This window comes from Ictidomys tridecemlineatus, chromosome 6 (assembly GCF_052094955.1).
Source record: "Ictidomys tridecemlineatus isolate mIctTri1 chromosome 6, mIctTri1.hap1, whole genome shotgun sequence".
Classification (NCBI taxonomy): domain Eukaryota; kingdom Metazoa; phylum Chordata; class Mammalia; order Rodentia; family Sciuridae; genus Ictidomys; species Ictidomys tridecemlineatus.
In genome coordinates, this window is record NC_135482.1 from 133,743,562 (window position 1) to 133,757,622 (window position 14,061).

Sequence of the window (14,061 nt, forward strand, 5' to 3'; positions counted from 1 at the left end):
TCTTAGGAGGCATTTCATTATATGCCTGCTACTTAGTGCCACTTGGTCAATGATAAGTAGTTTCCCTTCCCTGTCTAAAGGCTGCATTAAAAAAAAAAGATTAAAAAAAAGAAAAAGACTGTATCATTGCACAACTTCTTTTGTCTCTGAGCATCAAACACCTTATTTACCAATGTTGGTTGCAGGCTGAGGGGTTCATAGACCAGGGGTTCTTAGTTCCCTAGCACTGAACTCAGGGTGAGAGATCCCCAGACACCTTAAAGCTACTATTTGTAGATGAGGTATCTGATGTAATGATGTGATCATTAGGGATGGGAAGCCCCTTATCATTTAGCAAGTGACACTGAGAGCCAGGCACATAATGAAATGTCTTGAACCACTGAAGATTTTTAACTATATGTAATAAATGTTCTCTTGAAAAGACATATAGTCAACAAAAGAACCATCTGTGCATTGAAAAACTTGATATGTATTCAAAAGTCAGCCCTTTAGGGTTAGATCTGAATCTGGGTCGCCTTCTGGGGACAGGTGGCCTGGGGAGCAAGCGGTGGTGCCCACACGGTGTCTAGGAGGTGGGTGGAACATCAACCTACAAGAGGCCACACAGCTGGTGCCCTAATGTGGGACCCATAGGACCCCCTGACAAGTCCTGAACACCTGTCCCCCCCCCACCCCACAATGAGCCAAAGAACAAAGGGCCCCTCTCTGGCCCTGGGAGGAAGGGAGCATGAGGGAAATTAACACACAGCTGCTCAGCTGTCTATGAGTCTTGTCTAAAATGTCTTTCTGATTTGTTTGACTTTCTCATGACCTTCACATCTCTTTTTAGCAAAATACTGTGACTTGTGTATAAATTAAGGCACATTATGCAGTCATTTAGTAAATAAATTCTCAGATTCTTGTGAACTCACTGTACTAAACTCTCTAGAATGCCAAACCATACATGATGGGTTTTTTTGCTTCAAAATGCAATATCAAGGGACTAATGGGTGGGGACTGTGACAGCCAGCAGATAATTAGAAATGCAACCTGGCTATGTCACAAAGTCTCATAGAACTAAGAGGTTAAAATCCAGTGAGCTTACAATGATCCATTTTCTTCCTAATATGATCCATCACAATCATTTCTCTCATTTGTAAAATGCCGATGAGAGCTAGCACATAGTTAATTAGGGAGCGCAGAGGCTATGAGGACAGTTAAAATGCCATTTGTTTAAAGCAGAGCAGGCACCTCTTAATTTGAGAAGGCAAGTGAGGAGATTGAGAAAGGAAAGAGTAAGCTAGAAAAGAGATTTAAGTCAGCCACAAAAAAAAAATGCCACAATACCTTGAGCATCATGCTGTTCTAAAGAGGAAGTTTGGTGCAGAAGTGAGCTGGAGGAGTGGTTTGTTGACTCTGTGGCTGCCTTTATATCCTTCACTCCTCTCAAGCTCTTTCCTTTCATTCTAACTCTGGAGTTTCTATTATTTCAACACCTCTCAACTAACTGTACTTCTTCTACAGTGAATTCTGGCACTCACCCGTAGCTGAAGGATTAAATGAAGTTAGGGGGCACAGTAACCATGACTGTATGGCTACTCACAGGCAACAGAAAAGTCAATTTATGGTAAAATTAGGATTGCCTCCTGTGCCTAGATGTCATACATTAATATGAGAAAAAAAAATACTTACTCTTTTAACTAGGTGTTTCACTTTTAAAAATATGTCCTATGGAAATAAGCACAGAAAGATGGAAAGATTGAAAGAAACACTCACATGTATTCTAAATAAAGTTGGACACTTGTTTGTGGCTCAGCTGCCTCTCTTTGTGTGTTTCTGTTTTCCTAGTCCTCTGCCTGGCTTCTGGGACATCCTGGCTGCTTGCTCCCCTCCCTGCCATGGCCTGAGTCTACTTTGACACAGCTCGGCCTGGCCTCTTGGCTTAGAATCGCTCACTGTGGTCTGGCTTGCCTGGACATGACAGTGCTCACCTGGGCATTTGCCACCTCCTTTGGGCTGCCTAGTCCTGGCCAATTTGTTTGTACATAGAGTAGACACAAAAGAACAAATTATCTAAAATCTGAGACTGTTGTTCTAGATAGAGTGGAGGAATTCATCTTTGGGGAAGACTGTATTTCAGGTTTGGAGGAAATTACCATAAACTTTATGGTTTATCTCAGGCCTAGAGTAGAAGGGAGAGTTTGGGGACAAAGAGAAGCTATATGGTTCTACATAGAAATACAAAAGGCTGTTTTTCTTGTGGACAGGCAGTGTTTCTGGTGGATGAGGGTAAGTAAGTAGTCTTTTTCTCTTGGATAGAGTCTATGTAGAAAGAATGCTGGGACTCAGGACACAGGGCCAAGGGCAGGGCCAGTGGGAGCTCTCTTGGCTTGGTGGGGTGTTACTAAGGCTATCAGCTAGGAGCTGTGGAGGGAAATGGCCAATAGGAAACTCAATGTGAAAGGACAGGGGCAGAGAGATTTAGGGAACAGTGAGGCCAAATGTGTGATTTGAAGTTTTTTTTTTTCTCAACATAATTCTCTAATGTTATCTTTATATTCTTAGGCAAGTTTTTTTTTTTTTTTTAATATGCCGCACAAACTAGCGTTAGCCGTGTTGTGGGAGATGAAGGCAGAGGAGGCTGATTGTGCATGGAGTCAAAAGAGCTTGGAGAGAGAAGCTCAGGGTTTGAGTCACTGGGAGAAATGACCAGCAGCAACCACTGCTTTAAACCCACTGCGGCTTGGAGTAGGCTTCCCAAACATGGTCCAGATCAGAGAAACCCAGACAGATTCAATATTGGCACAGGTGGTGCTTATGTGTATAGGGATTTCATCTCAATATTTATTTTATATCAGTAGACTCCAAATCCAGCTTCCATGGAAGGGTAGATTCTTGTGTCCAAAGAACAAGATGGGTGTTTTGGAGCCATCGTGTAAGAATGCTCCGTTGTTGAGCTTCTCTGTAACTCAGGTATTGCCACCACTGAATTCAGAAAAAGTGTTAGCTTAATTACTTGATAGTTTAATTATTTACTGTGACTTTCATGGAACTGTGATTAATTAAAAAATTAGGTCCCTCTGTAATTAGAATTACTTTATAACTTGTCTAGGAGCTTAAATGATAAATGATATGTTGATTGTCACTCTCCAATGAAGAACAATTGATAACATTGATGAAAGAAATTGAAGAGGACATTAAAAAAAAAATGGAAAGATATCCTGTGTATGTGGATTGGAAGACTCAACATTGTTAAAATATCATTCAAAGTGATCCCTATCAAAATGCCAATGACATTCATCAAAGAACCAGAAAGAACAATCCTCAAATTTATACAGAAGCAAAAATCTCCGAAAGAGCTAAAGCCATCTTGAGCAAAAAGAAAAAGAGGAGGCATTACATTTCCTGATTTAGAAATACACTACAAAGCTGTAGGAATCAAAACAGCATGGTCATGGCATGAATACAGACACATAGACCAACGGAACAGAGCAGAGACCCGTAGAGTAAGCCCATGAATCTATAGCAAACTGATTTTCAACACAGGTGCTAAGAACATACACTGGAAAAATAGCAGTATTTTCAGTAAATAGTGCTGGAAAAATTGGATGTCCATATGCAAAAAATGTGCAACTAGACCCTTATTTCTTACCAATTACAAAGATCAAATAAAAATGGATTGACGATTTTAAAATGAGAAATGAAAATAATAGCATAAAACATAAGGGAAATGCTAAAGAGCAGTGGAATGAGCAAGGATTTTTTTTTTTTTTGGATAATACTCCAAAAGCAGAGGAAAAATAAGCAAAAGTATACAAATGAGATCATATCAAACCAAAAAGCTTTTGCCCAGCAAAGGAAACAAGCACCAGAATGAAGAGACTACCTACAAGGTAGAAGAAAATATTTGCATACTACACATCTGACAAGGAATTGAGACCTAGAATACAAAAGAAACTCCAAAACCAAGAGCAAAATAAACAATTAAACAATCCACTTAGAAAATAGGTAATAAAACTATATAGCCATTTCTCAGAAGATTTATAGTATGAATGTATAACAATGAATCCCACCATTATGTACAACTATAATGCACCAATAAAAATATGGGATAAAAGACATACAAATGACCAACAAGTTATACAAAAAAGTGCTCGACATCATTAATCACTGAGAATATGCAAATCAAAAAGAGTACCAGATGTCACCTCACCCCAGTAAGAATGGCCATTTTCAGAGATTGAAGATAAAGAGCATTGGGAGGGATGTGAAGGAAAAAGGGGCCCTTTAAGCTGTTGGTGGGGATGTAAATTCATGCATGATGGAAAACTGTATGGATGTTGCTCATAAAATTAGAAGCGAAATCACCTTAAGATCCGGCAATCTCACTACCTGGTATTTATCCAAAGGAAATGATATCAGTATGTCAGAGAGATGTCTTCACTCCCACGTGTTGGATTGCAGCACTGCTAACGATGGCCAAGAAAGGGAGACAACCTGAGTGTCCATGACCTGGTGAATGGATAAGGGAACTGTGGGGAATATACACAAGGAAAGACTACTTGGCCCTAAAAAAGAATGAAGTCCTGCCGTTTGTGACAGCATGAATGGAACTAGAGATAGGCCAGCACTGAAGGGCAAGTACTGTGGGACCTCCCTCATAGGTGGAATGTAAAAACAGTTGATTTCATAGAAATTCATAGAATGGTTGCCAGAGAGGAGGGCACAGGAGGGGAGAGGAGGGAAGGAGGAAAGATGGGGAAAGTTTGATCAACGAGTACCATGTTATGGTTAGACAGGAAGATATTCTGTAGGGAACAGGGTGGCTCTAGGTAACAATACTATTCTGCTCATGGCAAAAAGCCAGAAGAAAGGATTTTGAAAGTATTTATCATAAAGAAATGAGAAATGTTTGCAGAGATAGGTATGTTAATCCTGATTTAAACATTATATATATATCACACATCAAAACATTTTACCCCATGTATGATCTTTATGTATGTATAATTTTTACATACCAGTTAAAAAATAACTAACAATTTAAAAAAATTGATGGCTTCCTGTTGCTTTTTGCTTCTAGATCTAAGTAGAAACCAGAGCTATTGTTTTTTAAGGGAAAATCCCTCTGGTCACTTACCTGGTGGAAGCCGTGCTCTGGGCAGCCCTCTTGGGCACTGATCTGTGTGTAGGAAGTCATGTCTTGGGAGACTGCAGCCTGCAGTTTGACTGCATCACCTCCTGGGAGACCTCAGTCCAGAACTACTCAGTGAAGCTGCTCCAAGTTTCCTGACTCTTTTGAGATAACAAAGGTTGATGGCTTTAAATGGAGAAGTTTGGGGATAACTAATCAATACAGTGTGTTAGGATTCTCCCGAGGGACAAAATCAGATGCATGTGTGTTCACAACTGTCATATAGGTGAGGGGAAGTGTGAGAAAGAGGGAAAAGGAGAGAATTTTATTATAGAGAATAATGAGGCTGTGGAGGCTGACAAGTATCAAGATCTGCAATTGAGAAGCTGGAGACCCAGAGAGATGTTGTGGTCCAAATCCAAAAGGCCCGTGAACGTGGGAAGACAATGATGTAGTTCCGGTCCAAATGCAAGTGAGCTCCACACTCAGGAAGAGCTGATGTTTCAGTCTGAGTCTGAAGGCAAGAGAAATCCTTAGTGCTGAGTCAGAGGCAGTGTGTGGAAGGAATTCCCTTTTTGTTTTAGTAAAACCTTCAACGGATTGGAAAGGACCCACACATTAAGGAGGGTAATCTGGGGCTGGGGATGTAACTCAAGCAGTAATGTGCTCGCCTGGCATGCGTGGGGCGCTGGGTTCGATGCTCAGCACCACATAAAAATAAAAAAAATAAAGATGTTGTATCCACCGAAAACTGAAAAATAAACATTAAAAAATTCTCTCTCTCTTTTCTCTCTCTCTCTTTTTAAAAATAAAAAATAAAAAAGGAGGGTAATCTGTTTTACGCAATCAATTTAACTATCAAACTCATCCAAAATATCTCTGCAGAAACATCCAGAATGGCATTGGACTAAATATCTGTGTCCCTCTGTGATCCACACATAAAATTTGCCATCACACTTTGCAATAGTTAGTTAATGTAATTCCAATTTGATGGTATAACTTAAAGGGCCCGTGGCATAGGACCTTAGTCATGTCTTTGTTCTCAGGTCAAGCTTAGCATCATCCACCCACCTGGGCCCCAAGAGGTCAAGGTCTCTATTGCCTTAGAATCCTTTGCATTAGCGACTCCTCACTTTCTCATGTCCTTCTACTACTCTATTCCCTCTGTTCTCACTCTTACCCCCAAATCTTCTTCTCATCTTCCATCTAAATCACTTGTACTACTTGGGATGAGTTTGTGCCCCAGAGGACATTCGTCAATGTCTGGAGATATTTTGGTTGTCACCAACACTGAGTTGTAGCATCTAGTGGGTAGAATCCAGGTGTATTGCTAGATATCCTGCAAGGTGATAAGACAGTCCCAACAACGATGAGTTAATTGATTCTGTATATTAATAGTACCAAAGTTGAAAGACCCAAAGGTGGAGCCCTTCACAACTTCTTATGTTCAGGCTAAGTATACCACCTGCAGGTTCCCATGGGTCACAGGGCTTTCCCCAAGTAGATGGGAAATTCCTATGTTTTATCCTGCTGATTACTACATCCCAGGGTTTCACATGGGACTCCATAAACAGCAGGTGCTCTATTAGTATTTGTTGAGTGAATTTAATGCAAACGATGCTTTCAGTATGTCAATTATACTCACATATGAAGTTCAACTTCCCCTTCACTCCAATAGAAATGTGACAGGAAGATACATTTTTAAATGACTGTGGCTTTTGTCCCATTCTGAAATTGGGGGATCCTCTTCGTGGAGTAGGCTGGCTGTGGAATAAAAGCTAAAAGAAGAGAAAACGGCAAAAACAAAACAAAACAAACACCCCTTGTTTATTTATATGGGGGGACATCAAAGAATATCATATTCTTTGTCAAATAAGGTAGAGGGTGGGCTGTTCAGTTCCCAATGGGTTACCCAACTCCAGAGCTATGAGAGCTGTCCCACTAGTGGAGCTGGGGCAGAGAGCTATGCCTTGGGCAGTCTAATACACTTGGGAAAGTGGGGCTCATTCCCAAGGACACCTAAGCCCACCGTGGCTTGGTACTGAGTAAAGACCCCTCAAGTAGCTTCTCAGGTGGCTTCCCACAGTCTTGACAACAGTGATTCCAGCTATAAGGAATAGCTTGGACACAATGTAAGCTATTGAAGTAAATCAGGAATATTTGAAACAATCAGTGTTGGAATACGAGAGTGCAGACCATTTCTATAACAACATGAACAACAACAACTATAGCAACAGAAATTTAGTTTGGTCTGTTTTGTCCAGAATAGCTGTTTTGGAGTATTTGAAGTGCAGTTCCTGTGCTAGGATTGTGCAAAGTCTGATGAGTCAGACTCCGGACCCTGATTGTTTCACTTTCATGTAAGGCTGACTTTTATGAGAAATCACCGGTGGCGGTAATTAGGGCTCATTTCCCTGGATTATTTCATTGTTAATTTATTTGATGCATGAAATTGACTTAACACGAGAATGTTTTAAAAAGATGACTCTTGAGGCATACCATGTTACTTTCCTTAAAATAACAAAGGCCACACTCTTCTCCACCTCAGGTCATTACCTTTCTATCATTTTTCTATATTTCACTTTCCTCAGCTCTTAGACAAGAAAATCAATCAAATTTTAGCAAAGGAAATGAAAGCTTCAGCAGATTCAGGCAAGACTATATATAAATATTTAGTTGTAGATGGACACATTACCTTTTACTTTATTTATTTTATGTGGTGCTGAGGATGGAACCTAGCGCCTCATATGTACAAGGAAAGCACTCTGTCACTGAGCCACAGTCCCAGCCCAGGCAAGAATATTTTTAAACAAATATTTAGCAGAATGCCTCACAAAGCCAATATTTATTTTGTATGTATATGTTATTGTTTGGATGTGAAGTGTCCCCCAGAATCTCATGTGTGAGACAATGCAAGAAGGTTCAGAGAAGAAATGATTGGGTTGTGAGAGCCTTAACCCAGTGAATTAATACCTGATGGGATTAATTGGTGACTGAAGGCAGTGGGGGTGTGGCTAGAGGAGGTGGAGCTCTGGGGGCATGGCTTTGGAATATATATTTGTATCTGGCAAGTGGGAGACCCCTCTCTCTCTGCTTCCCAATCATCATGTGAGCTGCTTTCCTCTGCCATGGTCTTTCACCATGATGTTCTGTCTCTTCTCGAGCCCCAAGGAATGGAGCCAGCCTTCAATGGACTAAGACCTCTGAAACTGTGAGCCTTCCAATAAACTTTTTCTCCTCTACAATAAATTTTTTTTTCTGGTCGGGTCTTTCAGTTTCAGCAGCAAAAAAGCTGACTAAAATAGTGCCCCCTCTGTTTTCTCTACCAAAAGTTGGTATTGAACTTTGCGAATTTTATAAGTATACAAAAAAGGGATTAAGTTTGGACTATGAAGTAAGGAATCTGAACCACTGGATAAACGTGTGACTACAAAAATCACTGCCTAAATACAATAAAATACAACATATTTTATTGTGAGGAAAGCTTCCCATTTGTGGATGTGTTATAATTTATCTTCCAAGTTACTATACCTCAAAGAAGGATAATCATTTGTAGCTTTTTCATAAGCATCAAGTAGTTTGTTAGTGCTTCTTAGTTAACTAACAAATGCAGAGTGATTATCCATAGGCTGTATTGTCAGACATTTGCTTAAAACAGATAACAATGGATTGATACCTGATCTGAGTATATCTGACAGACTCTATAAAAATAGTCTATGAAGAAATTGTTTCTGCATATATAACAGAATAGAATATATGTACTTTCTGTTCTTTATAAGCTCAATTTAAATATAGAATTATCATGAATCTCAAAAGGGGTACAGTTAAGGCTGTCAATGGCAGAGGCCTAATTATATCCTTTTGACGTTCCCATGTCACACTAGAGACTGCTGGAAAGTCAAGTCTTTCATCTCAGAGACATTCTCTGTTACTATTATTTGGATGCTGTTCCCTCTCTTATTTTTGCTTCTGATATATCTGAGAAGTGAACTGACTCTGCAATTATCCTCTGTGACTCCACTCAAGTCTTGAGATCTCCGCTTTTGCTACCTTTGTGTTCAGTGTTCTGATAGGAGTACACGACTGGATCTCTCGTTCCTTCTTCAGCTGTGTACATTCAATTGAGCTCTTTTACTGCATTTCTTATTTCAAAAACATGGTACTCAGCTCTCTGTCACATTATAAAATGCCTGAGATCATCAACTTGTAAAGAAGAAAGGGATCTTTTTTTTTTTTTTTTTTTTTTTTTTTTTGCTTCTAGGTCTGGAGTTTCCAGTCTATGATTGGGTGGCCCTGTTCCTTTGAGCCTGCAGCCAGGCAACGCATCCTAGTGGGAGCGTGTGGCTGAGTAAAATTCCTTACATTGAGGGAGTGAAACTGCTTATGACAAAGAGCAAAGAGGAAGAAGAGAGGCCTGGAGTCCCACAATCCTCTCCAAGGACACAGGCCCCAGTGACCTGAAGATCCCCTGCTAGGCCCTGCCACTTAAAGATCCTCTTACCCTTCATGAGCGCTCCAGGGACCCAAATTTTATTAGGTGGGTCTTTGAGGGACATTCAAGATCCAAACTATAGCAGGAAATCATGTTTTTATTTTATAATAACTCTTGTTCCTTGATTAACATTTCATTTCAGTGTATTTTGTTTTATTCATACAGTAACTTCTTGATATCTTTAAGAAAATTCCTGAAAGTTTTCTTCTAAAATCATTCATAGAACTTCTCATCTTGGGCCTTTTATTTCATGCTGTTGTTTCGCAGCATGAATGCAAGTGATTCTGCATTGTTCTTTCCTATTGCTAAACTGCACACTGATTAAATTGATCACCAGTGCTGGGACATGACCCTTGAATGCAGGAGCACTAGTTGTGATAGAAGAAACTTTGTCCCCTTAATTCCCCAAGTTGGAATGTCCATTCCTAGTCTTGAAAATTGTCAACTTAGATAACAATCAGAGAGAGATTGTCCAAAAAAATTAATATTTATCCAGAAAGAGCAGAGTGGGAATATAACTGCCATAGCAAACTATGTGTTTATTCAAGGAATGGAGGTAAGGAGAATTTTTTTTAACAGTAAAATAAGGATTACATAAGGTATTTTGAAACAATAATCCTTGGTTCCAAGGACTATTTATTTAGGTTAGGGATGAACAAAAGCAACTCCATTTTGATTCTGAAAATTTTCACAAGATCATGAGACCTCCCTGGTCAGGTCTTAAAGAGGATCTCAAGGTCACATTAAGTAAGAAATACTGGTCAGGGCCCCCAAACAGCAAGGCTGACATGCTTTCCTGTAGTAGTGTTAGCATTTTTAAAAAACATCTGCAGGTCATCGAACCTGCAGAGAACTTTAGATTTATTCACTGTTATCTCCTTTATTAATTTATTAATCTTTTAGTTACCCTAAGTTACCCCATAAATTGTCTTTTTTTATTAATTATTTATTAACATGAAGACATGATGCTAGTTTATAGCACAATGCAATCAGATATTCCTAGACTTAAATTTTACGCCTCAAACATATCAACCACATTTTGTCAATGGTGGGTGAGATTATATACTCCAAGCTCATTATGCAATGAAACACAGTCTCTGAGGGTAACAGCATTGACAGCTAATGCGGAAAAACTCACTACCATGTGTCAATGGAGAAATTCCTTTCTGCCAATGTGTTTGTTAGAACCCATTCGAAAAGTATAAATTAACTGTGCATTTGTTGAATGTGGCCAGTGATCTAACAAATTCTCTCGAGGTTCCTTCTTTTAAAATCCCCACTTTTTCTTTTTCTTTTCTTTTCCCTCCCTCCCTCCCTCTCTCCTTTCTTCCTTTCTTTCTTGGTACGGGGGATTGAACTTAGGGATGCTGAACCATTGACCCACATCCCCAGCCCTTTTTATATATTTATTTAGAGAGCTAAATTGCTCAGATCCTCAATAAGTTGCTGAAGCTGGCTTTGAACTTGTGGTCCTCTTGCCTCAGCCTGCCATGCTGCTGGGATTATGGGCCTGTGCCACTATGCCTGGCTAACAGTCCTGTTTCTTCTTAACATCACCACATTGGGGGCCAAGATTCCAATGTGTGAATCTTTGGGGAACAGACACATATGCAAACCATAACAATAGATACAGAAGTGATTTCGTGTGGGAATTTTCTCATGTGATTATGGAGGCTGAGTAGTGCCACCATCTGTCATCCACAAGCTAAAGAAACAGGAAAACTGGTGGCATAAGTCATTCTGAGTCACCTTTGTTTACTACCTTTTCTTTGTTCCCCTTTTAAAATTTCATACCGATCATCTACATGTCATTGCAACATTTGGGTATGTCATAGCACAAATTCTTAGACTCTCTTTTTAGTGTAGTTCCTATAAAAAGTTACATCTTAGTTTTTTTTTTTTCCGCCATGTCACCTTAACGTTTATTTTTCCATAGTACAAATCAGAGACCAACTTCAAGAATGAGCCACTGATATCTGGGCATAGTGGTGCAAGCCTGTAATACTGGCTACTGAAACGACTGATCTCACGAGTTTGATACCAGTCTGGGTAACTTGGTGAAACCTTGTCTCAAATTTTAAAATAGAGCTGGGGAAGTAGCTCAGTAGCAGAATATTTCTACATGCACAATTCCCTAGGATTGATCCCCAATACTACCACCAAACAAATAAACCAAAAAAGAATGGGCTACGGATAAAAAATTATATTTATAATCTTTAGTTCATTTCCTTCAGCTTCTGTATTTTCTGAAAGTTCTACACAAATTGATTTGTATCAAGCTCTTCATATTGCTTATTATTTTATAGAATTCCACTACATGAGGAATTTTACAGGACTTTGATAGGATTTGTTACAACTGACAACTTTCTGGTATTTTTCACCAACACAGTGTTCTGATCCATATTGTATTCTTACATGTGGGCCAACCAAAGACTTTTGAACCTATCTTCTTCTTCTTCTTTAAAAAATATTTACTATATTGTAGATGGACACAATATATTTATTTATTTATTTTCATGTGGTGCTGAGGATCGAACCCAGTGCCTCACACCTCACACACAAGGCAGGCACTGTGTCTTCTTTAATGTTAGTAAAAGCAACTGGAGTCACTGACGGCTTTCCCATACATGGGATTTCTCCTCAGTGTGAATTCTTTCATGTATTTGAAGAAAACTGAAACAAGTGTAGTTTTTCCCATTGTCTGGAGGGGTGGGGAAGGCTCAGAGCCAGGAAATAGATTTGGGATCCTAGCAAGTGGAAGAAGATGCAAAACACAGTTGGGATTGTAGACCTTTATTCAAAGGTGGCAGCAGCCCTGAGCCTCCAGCTCCAATTCCATGTAGTCCCCAGCCAGTTTCATTTTAGCATACAAAGAAGATTGCTAAGGTGCCAATAGCATGACATTGCATGGGGGGGCATGCTCACAAGCAAATGTTTACAACCTTGAGTACATACGCTGAATCTGGGTGTTCATGACTTGGCTACATACTAAAATCATAGCGGTTGGAAGCCTCAGCAAGGGAGCCTAATTATAACAATTTTGGGCCTGCCCTATACTCCAAAGGCCCTCAACTCCATTCCCCACTTCTGGTGTGTGTGTGTGTGGGGGGACTCTGGTGTTCCCCCAAGGTCTTCTAAGGTCAGTGCAGGACATGGTGTGACAGAGGCTGAGCCACTGAGATCTCTTTCAGCAACTGATATGGCAAATTTGAGTTCTTATAACTCGTCAGATTGCAGTTTGCTTGTGGTCCATCTTTAGACATGTTGGCAGAGCTCGTCCTCCTGAGACCCTGTCATGATCTCCAGAGGGATGTTGTTTCATTTACTCTTTGGTGGAACAGAACAGAACTCAGTCGTCAGCTGTGGGTTTTGCTAGTTTAACTTTGAGAGGTAGCTGTGTTCCTGTTCTAGGGTGCCTTATGTTGCACCAATGTGCTAATAATAAGGATTAATCCCAGGAGTATATGCGGGTGATCATGTCTACAAGCAAAACTTTTAAGTAATTTATAAAAAGCAAAGAAGTCAGAAAATGATAGGGTATGAGATGATTGAAAAGATAAAACAGATCCAAAAGCAATTCTGAACCAAAACCAATAATTGGAATGGGAGAAGAGAGTGTTATGCATTGTGTCTCCCCAAAATTCATGTGTTGAAGCCTTAGCCCCCAATGTGACTATATCTGGAAATGGATAGGGCCGCCACAAAGCAACTTAAGGTTGAATGAGGTCATGAGAGTAACCCTAATCCAATAGAGCAGGTGTCCTTATAAGAGGAAGAACCCACAACGAATGTCGCACTATTCTAAGAGCTTTACATGTATCAGTTAATGTTTAGTTCTCACAGAACGTCGTTATCCCCATTTTACAGATGAAAAAACTGAGACAGTGAGAAATGAGTAACGTGCCCAAGGTTACCCTCCTGGTATATGGTAGAGCCTGGATTTAGAGACACGTAGTTTGGCTCCAGAGACTACACGTAGTCACACTAAACAGTAAAATGAGTATAAAGAAAGCTGAATAAAGGGGGCTGGGGTTGTGGCTCAGTAGTAGAGCGCTTGCCTCGCACACAAGAGGCACTGGGTTCGATCCTCAGCACTGTATAAAATAAAAAACAAGTAAAATAAAGATAATGTGTCCATGTTAAAAAAAAAAAAGAAGCTGAATAAAGTGATTTCTTTATTGTTGCGTCTACTTTGATGCTTTTTAGGAAAATGTCAAAATCTTTCACAAATAATGTTTCTAATTTCTTGGTGCCTCTGCTATGATGGTTTGGAACTTAAAGGTCCTCTAAAAGCTCCTGTGTCGAAGGCCAAGTCCTCACATGATGATGTATTGGAAGGTGGTAGAAAGTTTATGAGCAAGGTCACGTAGAAGGAAGTTGGGTTACTGGGGCATGTGCTTGAAGGGAATATTGGGACCGAGGCCCTTTATTCTGTCTCTCTTTGCTTCCCAGAAACAAT